Source organism: Taudactylus pleione, unplaced genomic scaffold (assembly GCF_031769625.1).
Source record: "Taudactylus pleione unplaced genomic scaffold, aTauple2 ptg000154l, whole genome shotgun sequence".
Classification (NCBI taxonomy): Eukaryota; Metazoa; Chordata; class Amphibia; order Anura; family Myobatrachidae; genus Taudactylus; species Taudactylus pleione.
Window position 1 is genome coordinate 3,253,798 of NW_028284556.1, and position 6,853 is coordinate 3,260,650.

Below are 6,853 nucleotides of genomic sequence, written 5' to 3' on the forward strand. Positions count from 1 at the left end.
GCCGACCTCCCTTCCTGCCGGAACATCTGGATCCTCCACCTCTGGCACAACATCAGCCAATCCTCCAAATGTGCCTAGCCCTGTGCCTAGTCCAGAGGCCACAACATCTGCCTCTGGACAGGCCAGCCCGATGACATCCTGGACCCGGTCTGGCGCCCTCCCTCCCCAAACGGGGGAAAAAACGTTGACAGCACTGGCTACTTTTCCCACACTCCTTCTGTGCTTGCCCCATATTCCTTTCTGGCCAAAACTTCCCTCTCCTTTCTTGTGAATTGTTTTTAATTTTTAGCTTTACGTTTCCATAACTTTTATGTTTGCACAATTCGAAAAATTTTGGGGAAGAACAATGCAAAAAATGTTTGGACCAAAAATGTGCATGATAATGTTTTTATTTTCCAATAAATTTGACCAAAATGTACGACATTGTATTCTGACATTATTGTAGAAATGGTTTACATTTAATCCTGGCCCACAAGGCAAAAACGAGCTCCCCCCACATTTTAACATAAAAAAAAAAGGCTCTTTAAGGAACGTTTTAACATTTACATAAGGATGCAAATTCTCCAGGCAAAAGCAAAATGGAAAAAAACACACAAACATGATGACATTATTGTTACAATAGGCCAAAAACAAAATATCAACCAAAAACAAAACCCCCACAAATGTACGCTAATTGATTGTGTAATCCTGACATTAGCAGCTATGATTTCCACCTGCGTACGGTTTTGTGCTAACCCAAACAACTGATTTCAAAACACATTCCAAGCCGGTTTTCAATACAACACTAATTGTTTTTCTGACAAGCCGTGATTAATCGATGCAACATCGTGGAATGCCGGGACGGAGGAGAAGGCCATCGCCAATGTGGTCGAGTAATCCAGACCCTAAGCTGTGCGAGCATTTTGAACGACAAGAGGATCATCCAGTGACGTATGAGTTGGTACGAACACATTTGACGTTCGCATCTAATGTATGTACGCCCCAAAAACGCCTCGCCACGCCTGCGTTTTTCCATCTCCACCCCCGTCAACGCCCAAAAACGCCCTGTTCTGTCAATCACATTTGACATGTCACTTCCTGTACGCTATTTGACGAACGAGACAAAAAAAGCTCGCAATATGCCGTACGCACATGCGCAGTATTACACCGACGCATGCGCGCTTTATCAACATTGGAACGCAACGAGTGTACTGCTGTTAACGAACGGCTCTGAATCAGGCCCAAAGTCACTTCCTGGCTGTGGAATACATTTGGAACGCATGGCTGCCATTTTGTTTCCGGTCTCATGGAGATCAGTGCAGAATCGCTGTGTGTAGGGTGTTAATCAGCGGCACTCAGTTACACCTGTGTAAGTACTTAGGGAGGGTTTAAATGGTCTGCTCTGAGAGCTGAGTACACGCTTCTGATGAAGGACTATACCAGTCTGAAACGCGTTAAGCGTGGCTCTATTTATTTGGATCCTCATTTGCTGCACTTGCTGTCCTGGGGGAATTTATCTGGTTTCTGGCTGGAGTATCCAGATCTCTAACTTCTGTCCAGTTTGTTGCTGTGCTTGCATCCCTGGATTCTATTTGTTATGCCTGTTTTCATCTATGTTTGTAAGTGCAACTTCTATTAAATCCTTGTTCATATTTTAAAGGTTTTTTGCACTATGTCCTGTTCTTTTTTCACTGTCTGCCTGCACCCGTATATTTGAGTATATGCAGAGGAATGGTGGACACACCTACAGGTTACAAAACTACATACCATTAAGAGGAGAGAAGTAATCCTGTGACTTTGATTAGTATACAGACAAATAGAAACTTTCTCCATTTAATAGCATATTATTCCTGGGGTGAATATCCATTTTTTATCTCCCCACTTTGGGTGTATTCTACATGGTATTATAGAGAGCGCCCAACTCTTTGGTGTCATTCTGCTGTATTTATTTGTATTATTTCTGGGTAATTTGTGGATGTTTACCTGTTGGCACTAAGTGTGGCTGCACTCTTTATTTTATTGCGCATTTCAGCTATTTTTCCTTGTTTTGTTCTCTAACTTCATCCATTTTAGTTGATTTTCTGCAAACATCTTTAATTTTAGAAAAATGAGAAAGGATCTAATAAAAAAAACCTTTTCTCATACTAATGAGGGACCCGAAATATGTGATGATGATTTGGGTTCTGCTTTTAAGAAATTAAAATTGATAATGGTAAAAGAGAACAAAATTTGGTGGGAATTGGTTACCATGGAACAGTATCTGGCTGACAATTTAGTTTCAAAGGGCCTAAAAATCCTTAAACCTCCATCTTTTGATTCTTCAGATTTCAATTTTAAAAAAGAATGGGATACCATTCTTGATGCTTGTTCCCATTCCTTGATTGATCATCAAGGAAAGGAGGAGCATATTGTTAAAACTATGGTACACCCTTTTAAAGACTCGGAGGACCTTGTTATAGTAGAAAAAAATCTATGGGATAAAATGAATAAAAACACTAGAGAATTAAGAGAGAAAAAACAAAAGAAATATAAAAGGGATATAGGATTATCTTCTATTGAAACAATTACAGACCTCTCCCCTCAAAAGTTTGAGGCATATCCTAATCCTAGAGAACATATGTTTATGAACAGGGAGTTTTCTCCTAAAAAAATTCCCTACAGAAAAGTACAAAATAGAAAGATACCTTTATGGAGGAAAAAAGTTATGAACGAACAACAGTGAAATTATGACTGTGGGTTCTATTTATTAACATTATTTTTAATGTTTTTACACCCTTTTCACATTATTTTAGTATCACCTACAGTTATTACAGGGCAATTGGAGTGGAATTCGTAAAATTCTACTCCAACCACTAAGTATCACTTATTTTTAGTAATCAGATCACATTTCCTATAATTGTAATGGGAAATGTGATCCGACCAGAGTTACTAAAATAAAATGTGAAAAAAATACCTAGGGAGGCCCTGTGATAATAACGCCACCTGGAGGTGGCGTTATCCAGGGTCTCCCCCGGTTACCAGACTCCTGTTCCGCTCTAATGGGGAGAGCAGAGCCGGGAATCGGTCCCAGTAATCAGCTGTGTGGTCTAAACAGACCGCAAGCTGATTACTGTAAAAAAAAATTAAAATAGTAAAAAAAAAAAATTTTACTTACCTGACTCCAGGGACCGGTGATCGGGGCTCCGGGTGATGTCCTACCTCCGGTCAGCTGGTCTCACATAGTGCACTGCGGCCCAGTCATCAGGTAATCGGATCCCAGTGCAGTATGGGATATCACCTGACCGGAGGTATGGAGGACATTGCCGGAGGCCCGGATCATGCAGGTAAGTGCTGTTAAGGGAGGGGGGGTTGCGGGGGGTCCGCGGTCGCAGGGGCGGGGCTTAGCAACAGGGGGGCAGGGCTTAGCACCGGGGGGCAGCGACGGTCGGTCGGCGCAAGCGCGGGCACTTTGTCACGGCATTTTTTGCGAAAATACAGTGACTAGTGTGCGGAAGGGATTCGCAGGGACAGAGCTTTATCGCAAGCTCTGTCTCTGCAAGGGATTTGTAGTAAATCCCTGTGATATTGCAATGTGAATACAGTAGATAATATCACACTACAATCTGCATTCAATATGCGGATTGTAGTAAATAGAGCCCTATGACACTTCACCCAACTATAGGACTGGATCCAATAGACAGACCAATTGGAGAAATGAAGATATAAAGTCTAATTACAGAGGTACTAGGGAAAATAGGGCAAGATTTAATTCAAACAGAGGGAGACCTTTTAAAGTATCTACCTTTAATAGATTTTCAACATTGGGAGAAAGTATAGAAGAACCCAGGACTCACAATAGATCTTTTTTAGGGTGGAATCCCAGAACCCCAAGAAAAAGCAGATTTTAAGTGGTAGGAAAAGATTCAAAAGGGGAAAAAGAGGAGGTACTAAGAATCACATTGGAAGTAAGGAGAAAGAAAAAGAAAAAACTCCTGTTTCTACATCCAATATGAATAGTATGGATGTGAATAATCCTACTGAGGGAAAGATTTTTAATTTATCTGAAAGAACTCTAATGGAATATGAGAATAGAGGGCCTGATTCAGATCCTGTCGCAAGTGCTGAGCGCTCGCAACCGGGTGGATGGTGGCCCACAGCGCATGCGCACGACGGAGTCGGCTCCATCGTGCGCATGCGCGAGACCCGGCTAGCGACGGGCAATCCGTTGCTCCGGGTCTCGCACCAAAGGGGGCGGGCTGTCGATGTTGAGTGACAGCTCGCCTCCTTTGGTGGGCTGGCCGGGGGGTGGCTGCCCAAACGGAGGCGTTCCCATGAGAACGCCTGCCGTTTGGGGGCGGCCCCACTGACATCACGAGTGATGTCAGTGGAGAGATTCCGGCTCTGTTAGAGCCGAAATCTCTCTTGGGCTTGCGGCCACGAGACCCCACCACAAGGGTCTCGTCGCAAGCCCGATGGTCGCGATGGTCTTGACCATCGCGACCATCATCATGGCCGCTCACAATAGCTGTGGGTGGTCACACACAGCTATGCGAGCGGCCAAGAGGCCGATCCAAAAAAAAAAAGCCCGGCCCTGATTCAAAGCGAGCGCTCTGTCAGAGCGAGCGGCTCTGAATCAGGCCCAGAGTTCTTAAAAAGGGGCTTAAATTTGCACCTTCGAATAAACCAAGTTGTTTTGATGTTTTTTTGGATGTCCAAAAATTCATTAGAAAATTAACCATACAATGTTTTTTCCTCAATAAAGAAAAAGAAGAGGGAATTCAGGATACACCAGGGGAAAGGTCTATATTGAAACAGCCTTCTATATTTTATCCTACACAGTCTAAAGGTAGTTGTCTGGACTGTTTTAATAAAGTAGTATCAGAGGAGATAAAACAGATTGTAGAAAAAACCTCAGATATTAATAAAAATAAGAAAAGGAAATTCAATTTATCTAAAAAGGAGTTTGAAGCAATAAAGTTGCTGAGAGATGACAAAAATTTGATTATTAAACCGGCTGATAAGGGTGGAGGGGTGGTCCTTATGAAAAAGGAAACTTACATGCAGGAAATCTACAAACAACTCACTGATGGAGTCACTTATCAAAAACTTAAAAGTGACCCCACCAATTGGATTTCCAGGGCCCTTTTTGTTTTGAGCACTAAAGCTTTACATACTAATGTAATAACTAAGAGTGAGTTTGATTTCCTGAATATTAAAGAGCCATCTATACCAACAAAATATGTGCTCCCTAAAGTACATAAGGACCCCCTCCACCCTCCGGGCAGACTGATAATTTTGGGATGTAATAGCCTCACCAGTAACCTCTCAGCTATTGTAGATTTTTACTTACAGCCTCTGGTAAAAAATACGAAGGCATATCTTAAAGACACAGGTGATGTCCTTAACTTAAAAACTACACTTGGGAGAAAGATGAGTATCTGTGTAGTGCAGATGTGACAACTCTATATACAATAATTGAGTTGGAAAATGGCATCACGGCAGTATCCTACTTTTTATAGCCGAGTGATTTTAATGATGACTTGAAGGTTTTTATTCTTGAAAGCATCAATTTATTTTATTAAATAATTATTTTTATTTCGATGGAGCATTTTATATCCAGTGAGTTGGCACGGCTATGGGACCCAGGTTCACCGCCAGTTACGCAAATCTATTCATGGCATATTGGGAGGATCACCATATTTGGCATAATGGTGTTCCAGAGGCGAACCTGGTGTCCTGGAAACATTTCATAGATGACGTATTTTTCGTCTGGAGGGGCACTAAGAGTCTCTGGTGTTTTTTGTGACAAGCTAAATACCAATGCCCTTTCTATTCAACTTACTTTTACTTTTAATGAAATGGAAGCCTCCTTTTTAGATCTTAGTATTTATGTTAAGGACGATAAAGTGAATACCAAAACTTTTAGAAAAGCAACAGACTCCAATAGCTTTCTAGAAAGAACCAGCTTGCATCAAGCAAACTGGCTTGACGGGATTCCATTTAGTCAGTTCACACGAGTGAAAAGAAATTGTACGGATTTGAAAGTCAAAGGTTATTCAAATACCCTTCTTGAAAAAGCAAGAGAGAAAGTTAACTCTGTAGAGAGATCTGATTTTTTAAAGACCAAAGACTTCATTAAGTAAAGATAAAGATGGGAAGTTTCAATGGGCCTTTAACAGCCAATATAATACATCATTCAAAGAAATTGAAAAGGTTTTCAATAAAAATTGGAAACTTCTAAAACTAGATCTCATAATAGGAACTATTATTCCTGATAAACCCACCTTTATCTACAGAAGGGCACCAGCCTTAAAAAATGTATTAGTCTCAAGTAGTTTAGATCCTGAGATCAGACAAAGTGTAAGAACCAAGGGATTGCACCGTTGTGGTGACTGCCTAATGTGCAGATCATGCAAATCCAAAAATCGTAAACTTTCACATTTTACGGTTAATGGAACTACTTACCAAATAAAGGACTTTGTCACATGCCACTCACAGAATGTTATATATATTCTCGAGTGTGCATGTGGCTTAAGTTATGTTGGAAAAACAAGTAGGAATCTGAAAATAAGACTTGCTGAACACATCTATAATATTCACAAAGGCATAGAGACACATACTGTCTCTGCCCATTTCAGAAGACAACATGATTCAAAAGAATGTTTTATTATCAATTTTTGGGGTATTCAGGTAATTACTCCCAAGTGGCGTACTAGGGATATTGAGAAAAGATTGTCTCAAGCTGAGATGAAGTGGATTCATCGTTTGGGGACCCTTGTTCCCAGGGGACTAAACGGGGACTTCGAACTAAAATGTTTCCTCACTTGATATTATCCCCTACCCTAGTTTGGTCTATTTGCACATTTATCTTGCACTTTTTGAGCATGTCTGCACT